The sequence below is a fragment of the Moschus berezovskii genome, chromosome 8, assembly GCF_049115385.1.
Source record: "Moschus berezovskii isolate FMDL1 chromosome 8, NW_MosBer_1.0, whole genome shotgun sequence".
Lineage (NCBI taxonomy): Eukaryota > Metazoa > Chordata > Mammalia > Artiodactyla > Moschidae > Moschus > Moschus berezovskii.
In genome coordinates this window covers 102,639,845-102,655,669 of record NC_142467.1, presented here as the reverse complement: position 1 = coordinate 102,655,669, position 15,825 = coordinate 102,639,845, and the positions used below count along the sequence as shown (strand labels likewise).

Sequence of the window (15,825 nt, the reverse complement as noted above, 5' to 3'; positions counted from 1 at the left end):
AGTGCTGCGATGAACATTGGAGTACATGTTCCAATTCTGGTTGACCCAGAGGGATGATATGGGGAGGGAGGTGGGAGATTGGATTCAAGATGGTTCAAGATGGGGAACACATGTACACCCGGGGTGGATTCATGTCAATGTATGGCAAAACCAACCTATACAATAAAAATAAATAAATAAAATAAAAAAAAAATTTTTTTTTAATTATAAAATAAAATAAATTTTTTAAAAATTTTAATAAATAATTTTAAGAAAGAAAAGAAAAGCTAGGAAGTAAAAATATTAAGTAGGTAATATTTAATAGGTTAAATAGTATGATTCTGAAGCAAGTGTAATAAACAAAATTAAATGAAGTATTGAAAATTAATTGAACAGCAAATATAACAGTAATGATTTATGACATTGATATGGATTAATGGCATTGACAGTGACCTAGAGATAAAAATAATATGATATATTATGTTCATAGAATGTTTTGGTATGTAATCTCCCTTCCACTCACTCGCCAATGTAACTAAAATATTCTTAAAATTTTTGGTCAAGAATATGCCCCAAAAGTCTATTGAAAAGCAACCATTTATTTAAAAAAAAAGTATTTCAAAGTCTATTTACTATAGAAAAAGTGACATGTACTATATGGGTATATAATAATAACAGGAAAATCAAAATTGTGACCACATACACAACGTTTAGCTCTAATTCAGTATATGAATTGAGAAAGAAATGCAGAATCTCTTTCATATCATTCTCCTGTGGAAAATATATTTGTCAGTTTGGGGCTGAGTGCTTCTGAACTAGGAGTCCTCTCTGACTTGTCTGGCAGAAAATGTAAAGTGTTACATTTTAAGGAAAAAATTGAAGATAGCAATAAATGTTCAAAATACAGGTGTTCTTTAATTCAGGGTTCCCCAGAGTTGGCACAACTGACATTCTGAACCAGATCATTATTTGAGGTGAGGGTCTGTCCTGTGCATTGTGGGATGTTTACAGCATCCCTGACATTTATCGAGCCCTTAATATGTCACAGTCATAAAAATCTCTGGACACTGTTAAATGTACCCTGGGGGACGAAGTCATCCACAGTTAGAGCCAGAATTTGAAATTCACTTTCTTATATTTTTGTAGTATTGATATACTAGAAATGGAGAAAACATAACTGATTGCTAGATTTGACCACACAAAATTTACATAGACTCACAATTCCTCTCAAATACATCTGTACCTAATAAGAGAACTAAATGGCAAATAACCAGTTGATGAGAGAAAAAAAATCCCATCGTAAAAGTCATAAAAGAATGCCTTCAATTCATTCTACATCACTCCAAAGCTAATACCTGATATCCTCAGGACTTCCCAGGGGGCATTAGTAGTAAAGAACCTCCCTGCCAATGCAGGAGATGTGAGAGATGCAGTTCGATCCCTGGGTCAGGAAGATCCCCTGGAGGAGGAAATGGCAACCCACTCCATTATTCTTGCCTGGAAAATCCCATGGACTGAGGAGCCTGGTGGTCTGCATAGGATTACAAAGAGTTGGACAAAACTGAACCAATTTAGGAAGCACACATGCACAATATCTTTCACCCCAATTAGTTAATAAAACGTTGGACAAAAGTTCTACTTTTACTAGAAGCACTTTATGCCTCTCATCCCTCTTCTCTTTGGGCTTCCATTCCTATCATTTATTTGGCACCACTGAACATTGTTGTTGAATTCAATGTCCACTTTTCTTTCTAGCATCATAAAATATATTGATATTTTAATCAACCAAGCAAACAGCCATAGTGGTCTCTGGACTCTGAGTTAGGATGAGTTGTTTCTCATGTAAATTTTTTGGATTTCATTTTATCTGAACATTTTTAGCAGTATCTTTTGAGGTCTCAGACTCACCTGCATGGGACTATGAACAGAGGGCTCCTTATGGAAGTCTGAATCCCTTCTGGGTGGATGATGATGGAGACTGAAGCTCTGTCTTCAGATGAGAGCAGGAAGGAGGGGTCAAGCATTGGTTCTTTACTCAGACTTATGACTCCAAATGCAACAGTTAGTGTACTCCACATCCAGGCTGTACAAGCTCAGGGATACAGCAGAGGAGGTATTTACAACTCTCTATCATGTGCTCATTAGGTACATTTCCCTCTTGGGAAATGACCTACAGGCACATGAATTCCCTGTGGGACTTGGTCTGGACAAAAAGTTATTTTTTCTTTTCCTGTTCATTCTCTGTTCCCAGGAGACCAGGTTATAAGCCAGGCAAATTCAGTTTTTATTAATCCTTCTCCATTATCTCTACTCCTGCCAGAGTCTAAACTCCCAGCATCTTATCCCAACCCCAAATTTGAGTTTTCTCCAGCAAGTGAGACTGAGGCAACTGTCTTGGATAGTTCTCTTTGCTGGTCACTGCAATGACATTTTTCAAGGACACAGCCCATAATATTCTTGTAAAAAATTTATTTCCCTCTTTATAAGAGGGACTACTTTGTTTCTTTAGTGCAAAACATTGGGCAGTGCGCTTTGGTTTCTCACGTGTGTGAGTGTGTGTGTCCTGTGTGTGTGTGTGTGTGTGTGTGCTCAGTCACTCAGTATGTCTGCTCTTTGAGAACCCATGAACTGTAGATCACCAGGCTTCTCTGACCATGGAATTTTCCAGGCAAGAATATTGGAGTGGGTTGACATTCCCTACTCCAGGTGATCTCCCCAACCCAGGGATCAAATTCACGTCTCTTGTGTCTGCTGCACTGGCAGGCAAATTCTTCACCATTGCACCACCTGGGAAGCTCAGTTGAAACCATTAGGAATTCCATACTTATATCTAAAACAAATAGTTGCCATTTATCCCCTCATTATAAAATATTTTAACCTACCTTAGCACATTGTATGGATTGTCTGTTTAAATTTAGAGAAGCTTATTCTGTGAAGTATCAATAGTATAGCATATCCTCTATTCCCCATTTTAGAAATGAGACTCAGAGACATTTAATATTCTGCTTAAATTTTTAAAATTTCGAATGGGTTAACTTACATAAAGAAAAATAAAGGTAAATGATAAAACAAATTATCAAATTATTATCCTTATGATGAGAAGATTAACTTGAATTATGCTCATTGGTATGAGTAATGGCAATGGTTCTCTATATTTGGAAAAGAGAGGAAAAATTGGTGTCAGAGATAGATTTGAAGATGCTATGATGCTGGCTTTGAAAATGGAAGGACCACAAGACAAGGCATGAAGGTGCCCCTAGCTAGTGATCTAGGAAGCTAATGCCTTCTTCCCTGGAGTGTCCAGATGGGTCTCAGCTCTCCCAGATATCTTCTGTTCAGTCCAATGCAAGGAATATCAGCATCTGATCTCTAGAGCTTTAATTTTTAAAGCCATTAGTGTAGTAATGTGTTACTGAGAGACAACTCGATTCAGTTCTTTAGTTTCCCCTGGATAAAGGTATTTTGTAGTGGAACCCCACTTCAACCCCACTGAAGAAGAGAATTAGAAGCAACTTGAAATATTTATCTTACTTACTGGTTCATTGATGGACTTCCCAGGTAGCACAGCAGTAAAGAATCCACTTGCCAGTGCAGGAGAGTCGGGTTCAATCTCTGGGTTGGAAAGATCCCCTAGAAGAGGAAATGGCAACCAATTCCAGTACACTTGCCTTGAGAATTCCATGGACAGAGAAGCCTGGCAGGCTACAGTCCTTGGGGTCACAAAGAGTAGGACATGACTGAGCCTGTGTGCACACACTGGTTACATAAATGTAAATGCAGCTTTATTTTGAGGGGTTTAGAAAGGAAAAGTAATTCATATCAAAGATAAGGTCTCATATTCTATTTCAAATGTTATTATCTAGATTTCTACATTACTTAAATTACGTATTATTAAAGACATTCATTATTTTCATGTATTACTCTCCATTTTCTGCAAAGGTTATTCTCAATATAATAAATGGGAACATATATGGGTCTGTGTGCATGTACATGTTTGTGTGTGAGTGTGCTTTTTAAAATAAAATATATACAGATAATGCACACATACACCGCTTACCCTTCAATGTATTCTTTGAACTATACAAGTATTTTTACAATTTTCATTTTTTTTTTCTCATAGCATCGCTTTTCTGCATGACCTTTAGAAGTAAAGAAACAGAATGTTTGGGCATTCCCCTTATAATAATTGCATAACAAGGCAGAAAAACTTATAGTATACGACCTCAGGTTGGCTTTCCCTGTGGTAAAGAATCTGTCTGCCAATGCAGGTTTGATCCCTGGATCGGGAAGATCCCCTGGAGAAGGAAATAGCAACTGACTCTAGTGTTCTCCCAGCAAGAGGAGCAAGGCAGGCTACAGGCCAGGGAGCCTCAGAGTAAGACACGACTGTGTGATTAACAAATAAAGGGAAATTTAAAAGGAAACAAAAACAAACAAACAAAAAACTTGGCATTCATAGATATAACAAAACTTGAGTGAGTTATTTAAATTATATAAAGATGTCAAAATAAAAATATAAATTCCAATAAAAAGAGAAGAAGTATGTTCTATCTTCACAATCTGACAAAACATTGTCAACATTTGGTTAAGAATTTGAGTTCTGATATCACAGGTACTTCTTAAGCCCTAGGACAACTGGAGCCTTTATACTTACATTTCCAAAGAACATGTTTAGACCCCTCTTTAAGTTTCTATTTCTCAGACTGTAGATGAAGAGGTTCAGCGTGAGTGTGACCGCAGTGTACATCACTGAGGCTGTTGAACTTGAGTTTGAGCTGCAGGTAGCAGCAGAGCTAAGATACACCCTAAGCCTGTACAATAAAATAAGAGAGATGAGATGCACAGGTAAAAAATGCTTTATTCTTCCTCTGAGCTGATGAGATTCCGTGTATGAAGGAAACTTCCTTAGAGTAAGAGTAAAGGATACACATGAAGGAACCATCAGCCAGAAACAGAGCTCCAGAGTACATCACCACGTTATTGATAAAGGTGTCAGAACTGGCAAGTTGGATCATCTGACTGAGTTCACAGAAAAAGTGAGGGATTTCTAAGAAGGTACAGAAGGACGGTCTCAACAAACTTAAGCTTTCTAGCAAGGAATGCAGGACCCTGATGACCCAGGACACCAGCACCAGCAGTGCACAGAGCCAGGGGCTCATGATGACCGTGTACAGCAGGGGGCGGCAGATGGCCACGAAGCGGTCATCGGCCATCACTGTTAGGAGCAAGATGTCAAGTCCAACAAAAAGGAAGAAAAAATGAATGTGGGTGCTACAGCCTTCATAGATGGTAACTGTGCTCTGTGTCTGGATGCTCCACAGCATCTTTGGGATGGTGGTGGAGGTGAAGCAGAGGTCTACAAAGGACAGGTTGGAGAGGAAGAAGTACATGGGGGTGTGCAGGTGGGAGTCTGACTGGGCACCAATGATAGTGAGTAGGTTTTCAAACACATTGATCAGGTGCATGGAGAGAAAAATAATAAATAAGAGGGTCTGCAGTTCTGATTCCCCTGAAAATCCCATAAGAAGAAATTAAGAAATTGCTGTTAGGTTCCTTGGTGCCATGTGGTGGTGGTGACTATGATAAAAGGGGAAAATAACATGACTAATTTTCACATAAATTGGCATTACTGCATTGCTGAAATGCTACCATTTATATTTTACCATAAATAAGTTAATGTCAGTATTTTGTTCATGGATTTAATGCCCTGTAGGGAACCTCCTACATCATCTCTAATTAGGTATGAGTACAGGTGGCTGTGAGGATGGGATTCCATCCCCATAGTCACCTAGGGTTCCATGACTCTTCCTCCTAGTTCCACACCTGCAGTGACTGAGGTTGTTGAATCTTACCACACTGAACATATCACATGTGTGCATGCTAATTCGCTTCAGTCTGTTTGACTTTTTGTGACCAGGCTCCCTTTTCCATGAAGTTCTCCAGGCAAGAATACTGGAGTGGGTAGCCATTTCCTTCTCCAGGGGATCTTCCATACCTAGGGATCAAACCTGGGTCTCCTGCATTGCAGATGCATTCTTTACCATCTGAGCCACCAGGAACATGCCGTAGCACACTTATAACCCCAGCCCCACCACCTACCATCACTCTACCCTTATGGCATCATAGCCTGTGTCCCAGGAGTTCCCAGGTACATCAGAAAATCTACCCATCCACAGTACCAGGCAACAGGCCAGCCACACTGGCAGCAGCAATGTACCAACAATCCCAGAGACACAAGAAGCAATAGCTAAGTCTCAGGATGACACCTCTGACAGAGGCGATGGAAGGTGGAAAGAGCAGAACAATAAACAGAGGCAGTTCAGGCAAAAGAAATTTGTAACTGCTATATACCATCACCTACTTGACAATGAGAGTAAAGCCTCAAATTTTTAACTGATTCTGAACCAGGGAAAGGTAAAATCTGGATTTAGAAAAGGTAGAGGAACCAGAGATCAAATTGCCAACAACTGCTGGATCATAGAAAGAGCAAAGGAATTCTAGAAAAATATCTTCTTCTGCTTCATTGACTATGATAAAGCCTTTGACTGTGTGGATCCCAACAAACTGGAAAATTCTCAGAGATGAGAAAACCAGACCACCATATCTGTCTCCTGAGAAACCTGTTTGCAGGTCAAGAAGCAACAGTAAGAGTATTATATGGAACAACTGACTGGTTCAAAATTGGGACAGGAGTACTTTAAGGCTGTATATTGTCACCCTGCTTATTTATATGCAGAGTTCAGTTCAGTTCAGTTCAGTTCAGTCGCTCAGTCGTGTCCGACTCTCTGTGACCCCATGAATCACAGCACGCCAGGCCTCCCTGTCCATCACCAACTCCTGGAGTTCATTCAAACTCATGTCCACAGAGTCGCTGATGCCATCCAGCCATACATTACGTGAAATTCTGGGCAGGATGAATCCCAAGCTGGAATCAAGATTGCAGGGAGAAATATCAACAGCCTCAAATATGCAGATGATACCACTCTAATGGCAGAAAGTGAAGAGGAACTAAAAATCCTCTTGATTAGGATGAAAGAGGAGAGTGAAAAAGCTGGTTTAAAACTCAAAATTCAAAAAACTAAGATCATGGCATCCAGTCCCATCACTTTGAAAGGTTTGGCTGCCAGCCGAGAGCTACACTGGGATCTGTGACCTCCAGAGGAGAGGATTTTGAGTCGGGGCCAGAGACGAGGTTTGATCACTCAAAGCTTTTGTGCAATGAAGTTTTATTAAAGTATAAAAGAGACAGAGGAAGCTCTGACATAGATATCAGAAGGGGGCAGAAAGAGGCCCCTCTTGCTATTTTTTAGCAAGGAGTTATATATCTGTTAGCAAGATATCTGTTGCTAATCAAATAAAGAATCACCTCAAAACTGAAAGAGTTGCACCAGGCCCCTCTCCTATAGCACGCGTTTTGAGATTACATTGGCACAAGGTCATCCCCACCATAAAACAGTTGACATGAATCTTAAAGAAAGGCGGATTTCCAATCAAATACATAGTCTCATTAGCATAGCTTAAGAAAACATTTCCATGAGTAAGACATACTGATTTTTTGGGCCATTTTCTGTTCAAGGTTTGAGTCTTAGGCTGAACCTTTTAGAAGAAAGGCAGATTCCAAGGCAAATACATAGTTCATTAACATAGCTTAAGAAAAATATTTCCATAAGAAAAACACATTGGTTAGCTCAAGGTTTGAGAAAAGTTAAGTTAGGGGGAACCAGGTGTCATCATAACAACACAGAATTTAAAAGAAACCTCCTTTTAATTTTGTATGCTGCTGCTGCTAAGTCACTTCAGTCGTGTCCGACTCTGTGTGACTCCATAGACGGAAGCCCACCAGGCTCCCCCGTCCCTGGGATTCTCCAGGCAAGAACACTGGAGTGGGTTGCCATTTCCTTCTCCAATGTGTGAAAGTGAAAAGTGAAAGTGAAGTCGCTCAGTCGTGTCCGACCCTTAGCGACCCCATGGACTGCAGCCTACCAGGCTCCTCCATCCATGGGATTTTCTAGGCAAGAGTACTGGAGTGGCTTGCCATTGTATAGAGAAGGGAAAAAATAAAAGTCTGCCACTTGCAGTTTATTTCCTCCACTTGGGAGTACCTAGCCTTCCTACCTGTTACCCTCTCAACTTCATGACTTCATAAATGTGAGAAAAGTAGAAACAGTGACATATTTTATTTTCTTGGGCTCCAAAATCATTGTGGATATTGAGTGCAGCCATGAAATTAAAAGACCCTTGTTCCTTGAAGAAAAGCTATGACAAACCTATACAGTGTATTAGAAAGAAGAGACATCACTTTGCCAACAAAGGTCCATATACTCAAAGTTATGGTTTTTCCAGTAGTTATGTACAGATATGAGAGTTGGACCATAATAAAGAAGACTGAGAATGAAAGAATTGATGCTTTTGAACTGTGGTGTTGGAGAAAACTCTTGAGAGTCCCTTGGACTGCAAGGAGATCCAGCTAGTCCATCCTAAAGGAAATCAGTACTGAATATTCATTGGAAGGACTGGTGCCAAAGCTGAAGCTCCAATACTTTACCATGTGATGTGAAGTCAGTCTTTCCTGACTCCATGGGAAAAACCCTGATGCTGGGAAAGATTGAGGGCAAGAGGTGAAGGGGGTGAGAGAAGATGAGATGATTGGATGGCATCACCGACTCCATAGACATGAGTTGGAGCAAACTCTTGGAGAAAGTTAAGGACAGGGAAGCCTGGAATGCTGCAGTTCATGGGGTAGCTGGACATGACTTAGGGACTGAACAACAAGTTCCCTACTTCAAATGTTCCAGTAGAGGAACAGCTCATCACACACTAGAAAGAAGTACACTAACGTTACCACAGAAAGAAAATAATTCCCCAGAAACAAAACTTCAAAGCACGGGATATTGCATTCTGGTGTTAGTTTCTCAGTCATGTCTGACTCTTTGTGACGCCATGGACTGTAGCCCACCAGGCTCCACTGTCCATGGGATTCTCTGGTCAAGAATACTGGAGTGTGTTGCTATTCCCTCCTCCAGGGCATCTTCACAACTCAGGGATCAAACCAAAGTCTCCCCCATTGCAGGCAGATTCTTTACCAACTGAATTCAAAGTATCTGCCATGAAGAAACTTAACGAGCCATAAGTGAAAGTGAAGTTGCTCAGTTGTGTCCAACTCTTTGCGACCCCATGGACTATAGCCTACCAGGTTCCTCTGTCCATGGGATTTTCCAGCCAAGAATACTGAAGTGGGTTGCCATTTCCTTCTCCAGGAGATCTTCCCAACCCAGGGATTGAACCCAGGTCTCCCGCATTGTAAGCAGACGCTTTACTATCTGAGCCAACTCTGTAAGTCAATTCAATAACATAAGAGTGAAATTAATGAACAGAAGGCGTGCTTTACTAAAAAGGTTAAAACTTTAAAATGGAACCAAACAGAAATCCTAAAGCCGAATAATGAATCTCTCTCAGTCATGTCTGACTCTTTGACACTGTGGACTGTAGCCCACCAGGCTCCTCTGTGCATGGGGTTCTCCAGGTAAGAATACTGGAGTGGGTAGCCATTCCCTTCTCAGGGGCTCTTCCCAACCCAGAGATTGAACCCAGGTCTCCCTCATTGCTGGCAGATTCTTCACTATCTGAGCAACCAGGGAAGACTAAGGCTGAAAAATTAATCAAAAAACAACAACAACAAACACATACAAACAGATGAAGAAGGCACTCGAAATCATTGGAAATAAAGAGAGAATACACAACTTGAAGACAGAAATCTAAAGATGACACAAGTAGAAGAGGAGAGAGAAATGAGATACTCAAAATATGAGGAAACCTAGCAAAATCAAAATCTATCTGAATGCTTTTTTTGACAGTCAACATAAGAGTAATGGGTATCTCAGAAGGAGAAGACAGGGAAAAGGGAACAAAAAGTTTATTTAAGCAAATGGTAATCGACACTCTCCAATCCTGCAGAAGAAACAGGATATATACACTTCCATGAAGCTAAACATCATCTAATTACCTCAGTGCACAAAGATCTTCCCCAAGACACAATATTTTAAAATTGTCAAAGTCAGGAACATAAAATAATTTATAAGCAAACAGGGAAAAAGAAAGGTAACCGACATGAAACCTTCATTAGCCTACCAGCACATTTCTCAGTAGAAAGCTTATGAGACCAGGAGGGAGTGAATGTCATTCTGAAAATACTGAAAGACAAAAACTGTCACCTAAAAATACTCTACCCAGAAAAGTTACCATTCAGATATGTAGGATAAATAAAGACTTTTAGACAAACAAATGCTCAGGGAGTTCATCAACACTAGGCATGCCTTACATAGATGCTGAAAGAAACTCTTCTACCAGAAACAAAGGCAAAAGCACACAACATTTTGAGTAAGTTGATAAATAGGTGGAATTTGAAGATTCTAACACAGCATCAGAATAGGTTTAAGCATTTTTTATAGCATAAAGTGTAAAGGAGTGACAAAGCAGAAACAATAATTATAGTTACTTTGATTAGGTAACAAGTTATCAACATAAAAAGAGATTGCTGAGGTGACTAAAAGACAGAAGGGAAAGATGAAAGTATGCAACCATATGTGCAAATGAAAATAAGATGCAATCAGTGGGAAAAGGACTATTTAATCTACAAGACATTTTAAACTAACCCATAGGGCTTCCCTGGTGGCTCAGAGGTTAAAGTGTCTGCCTCTAATGCGGGAGACCCGGGTTCGATCCCTGGGTTGGGAAGATCCCCTGGAGAAGGAAACGGTAACCCACTCCAGTATTCTTGCCTGGAGAATCCCATGGACGGAGAAGCCTGGTAGGCTACAGTCCACGGGGTCGCATAGAGTCGGACACAACTGAGTGACGGAATGGAATGGTAACCATAAATCTAGAGTAGAGACATGAAACATCAGGAAAGAGAAAACTGAAAAGTGCATCATGGAAATCCACCAACTTGAAATGGCAGACAGAAACATAAGGAAAATTTCAGAATCAAAGGAGAAATAGAGTAACCATATACAAAAGAGGAAAATAGCAGGACTAAGTCTTTATCTGTCAATAATCACTTTAAATGTAAACAGATTCAACACACCAATCAAAAGTCACAGAGTGCCTGGATGGATTTAAAAAACAGACGCAGATACATTCTACCTCAAAGAGAGGCACCTCAGCTCTAAAGACAAAACTTTGCTGACTTGAAATGTATTATTGTCTTAGACTATTTGTGGACATGACTCCAATTCTCCACCTTCATCTGCATCCCCATATTTTACAAAGTGATAATAAAACACCTTCCATCAGGTCATGGAGTTTATTTCTCCACCTTTGTATCCACTCTGGACTCATGCTTTTTTTTTTTTTTCTTTTCTGCTTTTGTTCATGGAATATAGAGAAAATGATGATGTGGCTTAAGTAGACTTCATGCATTTCTGCTAATCTCTTTGGGAAAATCACCTCTGAAACATATAAATAAATCCAGGTGGGCCATCGAGAGGACTCATGGAACAGAGCTTGATTGTCCCAGCCAAGACCATGGTAGATCAGCCGACTGCTAGGTGAGCTGCCAGTATATTAGAAAAGTCAGCCAAGATCAAGGGAGCCTGCCCAGCTGACTTACAGATGAGTAAAGACACATGAGAATCCCAGCAGAAATCTCAACAATTCATTACCATAACCTTTTAGTAAAACATAATGTCAAACTATTTGCTTTCAGGATGTCTTCTTACACAGCAACCACTTATTAATACAAGAACCAAACTGAGTAGAAGTGAAGGCATTTACAAACATTTGATTCTTACTTTTAATATTTGCTTTGATATTGACACAACTTTAATACCATTCTGTTATTCAAGTTTACTTCAGAAATGTGTATTTGGCTTCACTGAGATTCCTTTCCAGGAAACCAGGGAAGTGTGGAGGGAAATGAATATTTATGGAGAAAAATATGTGATCCTGAAACACTAGACTAGACAGGAATTGAACTTCTCTTGTGTGAACTTTTCTTGTAAGTCATCCTTGATCATAATGAATGATGAGATTTATGATCATAATAGATGATATTTATAATAAACATTCACTACGCCTTAAATATGGCTATTTAGAATAGAGGGATATATTTCATTTAGAGCAATAGAAGAATTCATTTGTAGGCATAACTGGAGGTTTTCAATGAGAAACAAGAATATAATCCTATATATAACATATAAAACAAGACATCAACACTTGAACTCCAAGGTAAATCCCCCTTTACATAAATATTGATCTTCCATAACACAAGGAATAGATGTGTGGCATGAAAATAAAATATCTTGCAAGTAATATGAACTATATTTTAATATTCCTTTCCCCATATTTCACATATTTATTATTCCCAACGATTTATTCAAATTTGCATTACTTTGGAAACTCCATATGGAGATTTGTATGTGATACTGTTTTTGCCAGTGGCCAGATGACACTAGTGGTAAAGAACCCACTTGCCTCTGCAGGAGACATAAGAGATGTGGGTTCAATCACTGAATTGGGAAGATCTCCTGGAGTAGGAAATGGTAACTTGCTCCAGTATTCTTGTCTGGAAAATTCCATGGGCAGAGGAGCCTGGTGGTTTCACCATGTGGTAACAGTACATGGGGTAATGAAAGAGTCAGACACAACTTAACAACTAAACAACAAAAAGGGTGAGAATTGTGGAAATAGAGTCAGAGAATGTAACAGTGACAAGAAGAATAAAATTCAGTGACAACTTACAAAACACAATGTTTGTTGAATTCTGGAATATCAGGAAGTGCAGCTAAGGTGTTAATATACAAAGGAATGATACACACCAGTGAGAAATCAGTGGTCTGAGATTTCTCTTGTTATATACATATAAGTAACCATGAGTGCCTTTGTTGTTGCTCAGTTTTCAGTTGCCTCTGACTCTTTGCTACTCCATGGACTGCAGCGTGCCAGGCATCCCGGTCCTTCACCATCTACTGGAGCTAGCTCAAACTCATGTCCATCGAGTCAGTGATGCCTTCCAAATATCTCATCCTCTGTTGTCCCCTTCTCCGGCCTTCAATCTTTCCCAGAATCAGGGTCTTTTCCAGTGAGTCAGTTCTTTGCATCAGCTGGCCAAAGTATTGGAGTTTCAGCTTCAGCATCAGTCCTTCCAATGAATATTCAGGACTGATTTCCTTTAGGATGGACTGGTTGGATCTCCTTGCAGTCCAAGGGATTCTCAAGAGTTTTCTCTAATACCACAGTTCAAAAGCATCAGTTCTTCAGTGCTCAGACTTCTTTAAGGCCCAGCTCTTACATCCATACATGACTCCAAGATCACTGCAGATGGTGATTGCAGCCATGAAATTGAAAGACATTTGCTCCTTGGAAGGAAAGTTATGACCAACCTAGACAGCATATTAAAAAGCAGAGACATCACTTTGTCAACAAAGGTTCATCTAGTCAAGGCTATGGTTTTTCCAGTGATCATGTATGGATGTGAGAGTTGGACTATAAAGAAAGCTGAGCGCTGAAAAATTGATGCTTTTGAACTGTGGTGTTGAAGAAGACTCTTGAGAATCCCTTGGACTGCAAGGAGATCCAACCAGTCCATCCTAACGGAGATCAGTCCTGGGTGTTCATTGGAAGGACTGATGTTGAAGCTGAAGCTCCAATACTTTGGCCACCTGATGCAAAGAGCTGACTCATTGGAAAAGACCCCGATGCTGGGAAAGATTGAGGGTAGGAGGAGAGGGGGACGACAGAGGATGGGATGATTGGATGGCATCACCGACTCCATGGACATGTGTTTGGGTGGACTCCGGGAGCTGGTGATGGACAGGGAGGCCCGGCATGCTGCAGTTTATGGGGTCACAAAGAGTCAGACACAATTGAGCAACTGAACTGAACTGAACTGAGGGGACCAGACACCATGGTCTTGGTTGTCTGAATGTTGAGTTTGGGCTCGGCTTTTTCGCCCTCCTCTTTGGCCTTCATCGGGGGGCTCTAGAGTTCCTCTTCACTTGTCTGTCGTGGGGGTGGTGCCATCTGCATGTCTGAGTTTGTTGATGTTTCTCCCTGCAGTCTTGAATCCAGCTTGTGCTTTATCCAGTTTGGCGTTTCGCATGATGTGCTCAGTATGTGGGTTGGATGGGCAGGGTGACAGCGTACACCCTTGAGTACTTTCCCGATTTTGAAAGGGTCCATTGTTCAATGTCCGGTTCTAACTGTTGCTTCCTGACCTTCATACAGGTTTCTCAGGAGGCGAGGTGCTCTGGTATTCCCATCTCCTTAAGATTTTCCCCAGTTTGGTGTGATCCAAACAGTGAAAGGCTTTAGCGTAGTCAATGAAGCAGAAGTAGATGTTTTTCTGGAACTCTCTTGTTTTTTCTATGATCCAATGGATGTTGGCAATGCGATCTCTGCTTCCTCTGCCTTTTCTAAGTCCAGTTTGAGCAATGGGAGTTCTCGATTCACATACTGTTGAAGCCTAGCCTGGATACTTTTGAGCAATCTCTTCATATACTTTATTTCACCACTAAATTTCGGATAACAGGCATTCCCACTCCTGCGTCCTGCCTGGGACACTGTACCCCCGACTTCCAGGCAGATTCCTCCTGCCTCAGACAGCAGCACCAGTGTCCGTCCTGGCGGGAGCCTGTCATGTCACCCCGTCTGATAGCCGGTGGACGAGTCTACAGAGCAGAAGGGACCATTCTCCCCTGGTTCCTGTTACCTGATCTTCTGCTCCCTAGAGCTGGACCTCTTGGTCCCCTGGACAATGCACCTGGGTGACTTCATCCCTGGATCCAACAGCCAGGATAATCCTGGGGATACTGGAGGAGCCCCGAGACATTAACTGAACAGACGATGGAAATAACGGAGAACACCCTCACCTCAAACACAGACTCAGGATTCAGGACCCTGCAGTGCAATCCTCACTCCAACACACTTGTACAGGTCCTTTGCAGGTGGCTCTGCCCCAAGGCTGCCCTCTGGCCACCTCCCCAGGTCCTGTACCTGACCCAAGGTTTGCTGTGAGCCTGTGTGGGACACACTGCCTTCCCCCACGCCACCTTCCCCAGCCTGGACAGGAGCGATCCCTTTCTAATTCAGAACCTCTCCAGGGAACTGTCTCTTGAACCTGGTGTGCCTCCCCTCCCCCACCTCACTGACCAGCCCTGGTCGTCACGCACCTGTTTCCCTTGGAGACGGAACACTCCCCAAGGTTCTGAGCGGTTGGTCGTTGCCCACAGGACACCGGCCCTCGAAGGAGGAGCTGGGGAGCCCTCCCTGCCATGGAGGGCCCACTGCCGGCGCCTGGGGTCCACAGCCAGCTAACCCTGGAGCAGCTAGGGGGCGCTCTGCTGCTGGCTTCTGAGAGCTTGACCCGCGTCCCAGGCCTCCCTCTGTTGCCCTGGGGGGCCCTGGTTTGTGTTGCGTGGCTGCTGTGGGTCCTGAGGAGACGGCACAGTGTCCGCAGAGGAAAGGTGCCTGGCGGGAGGTATTCTGGCCGCGATGAGGTCTGTGGACAAAGTAGGGAGAAAAGCGGTTCCCCCATGGCACAGGCCGATGGAGCCCCCGGACCTCCCGACGGGGAACCCGGCCCACCCATGCGCCACACCCCGGGCCTGTCGGCACTGAACGCACACCTGAGCGGTTGCTCTCGTCAGGACACCGTGGACTTTGTGGAAAAGGTACAGAAGAGCCGGGAACCTCGACGCCCCCGAGTTACCGATGACAGACCCGGCCTCAGAGCATCCGAGAAGAGTGCGGGGCAGCCTTGCCCGAAAGCTGTGAGCGATTTGAATGAAAACATCCTTGTTGCCGAACGTCCAGGGCTGCTGGCCCAGGATCTTGCAAGATGGAAGCAGA

General features: G+C 42.1%; 1 pseudogene; it reads right to left on the bottom strand.

The window, feature by feature from the left end:
* Window positions 1-4,585: 4,585 nt before the first annotated feature.
* On the bottom strand, window positions 4,586-15,250 carry LOC129558147 (olfactory receptor-like protein OLF4; annotated as a pseudogene).
* Window positions 15,251-15,825: the final 575 nt, after the last annotated feature.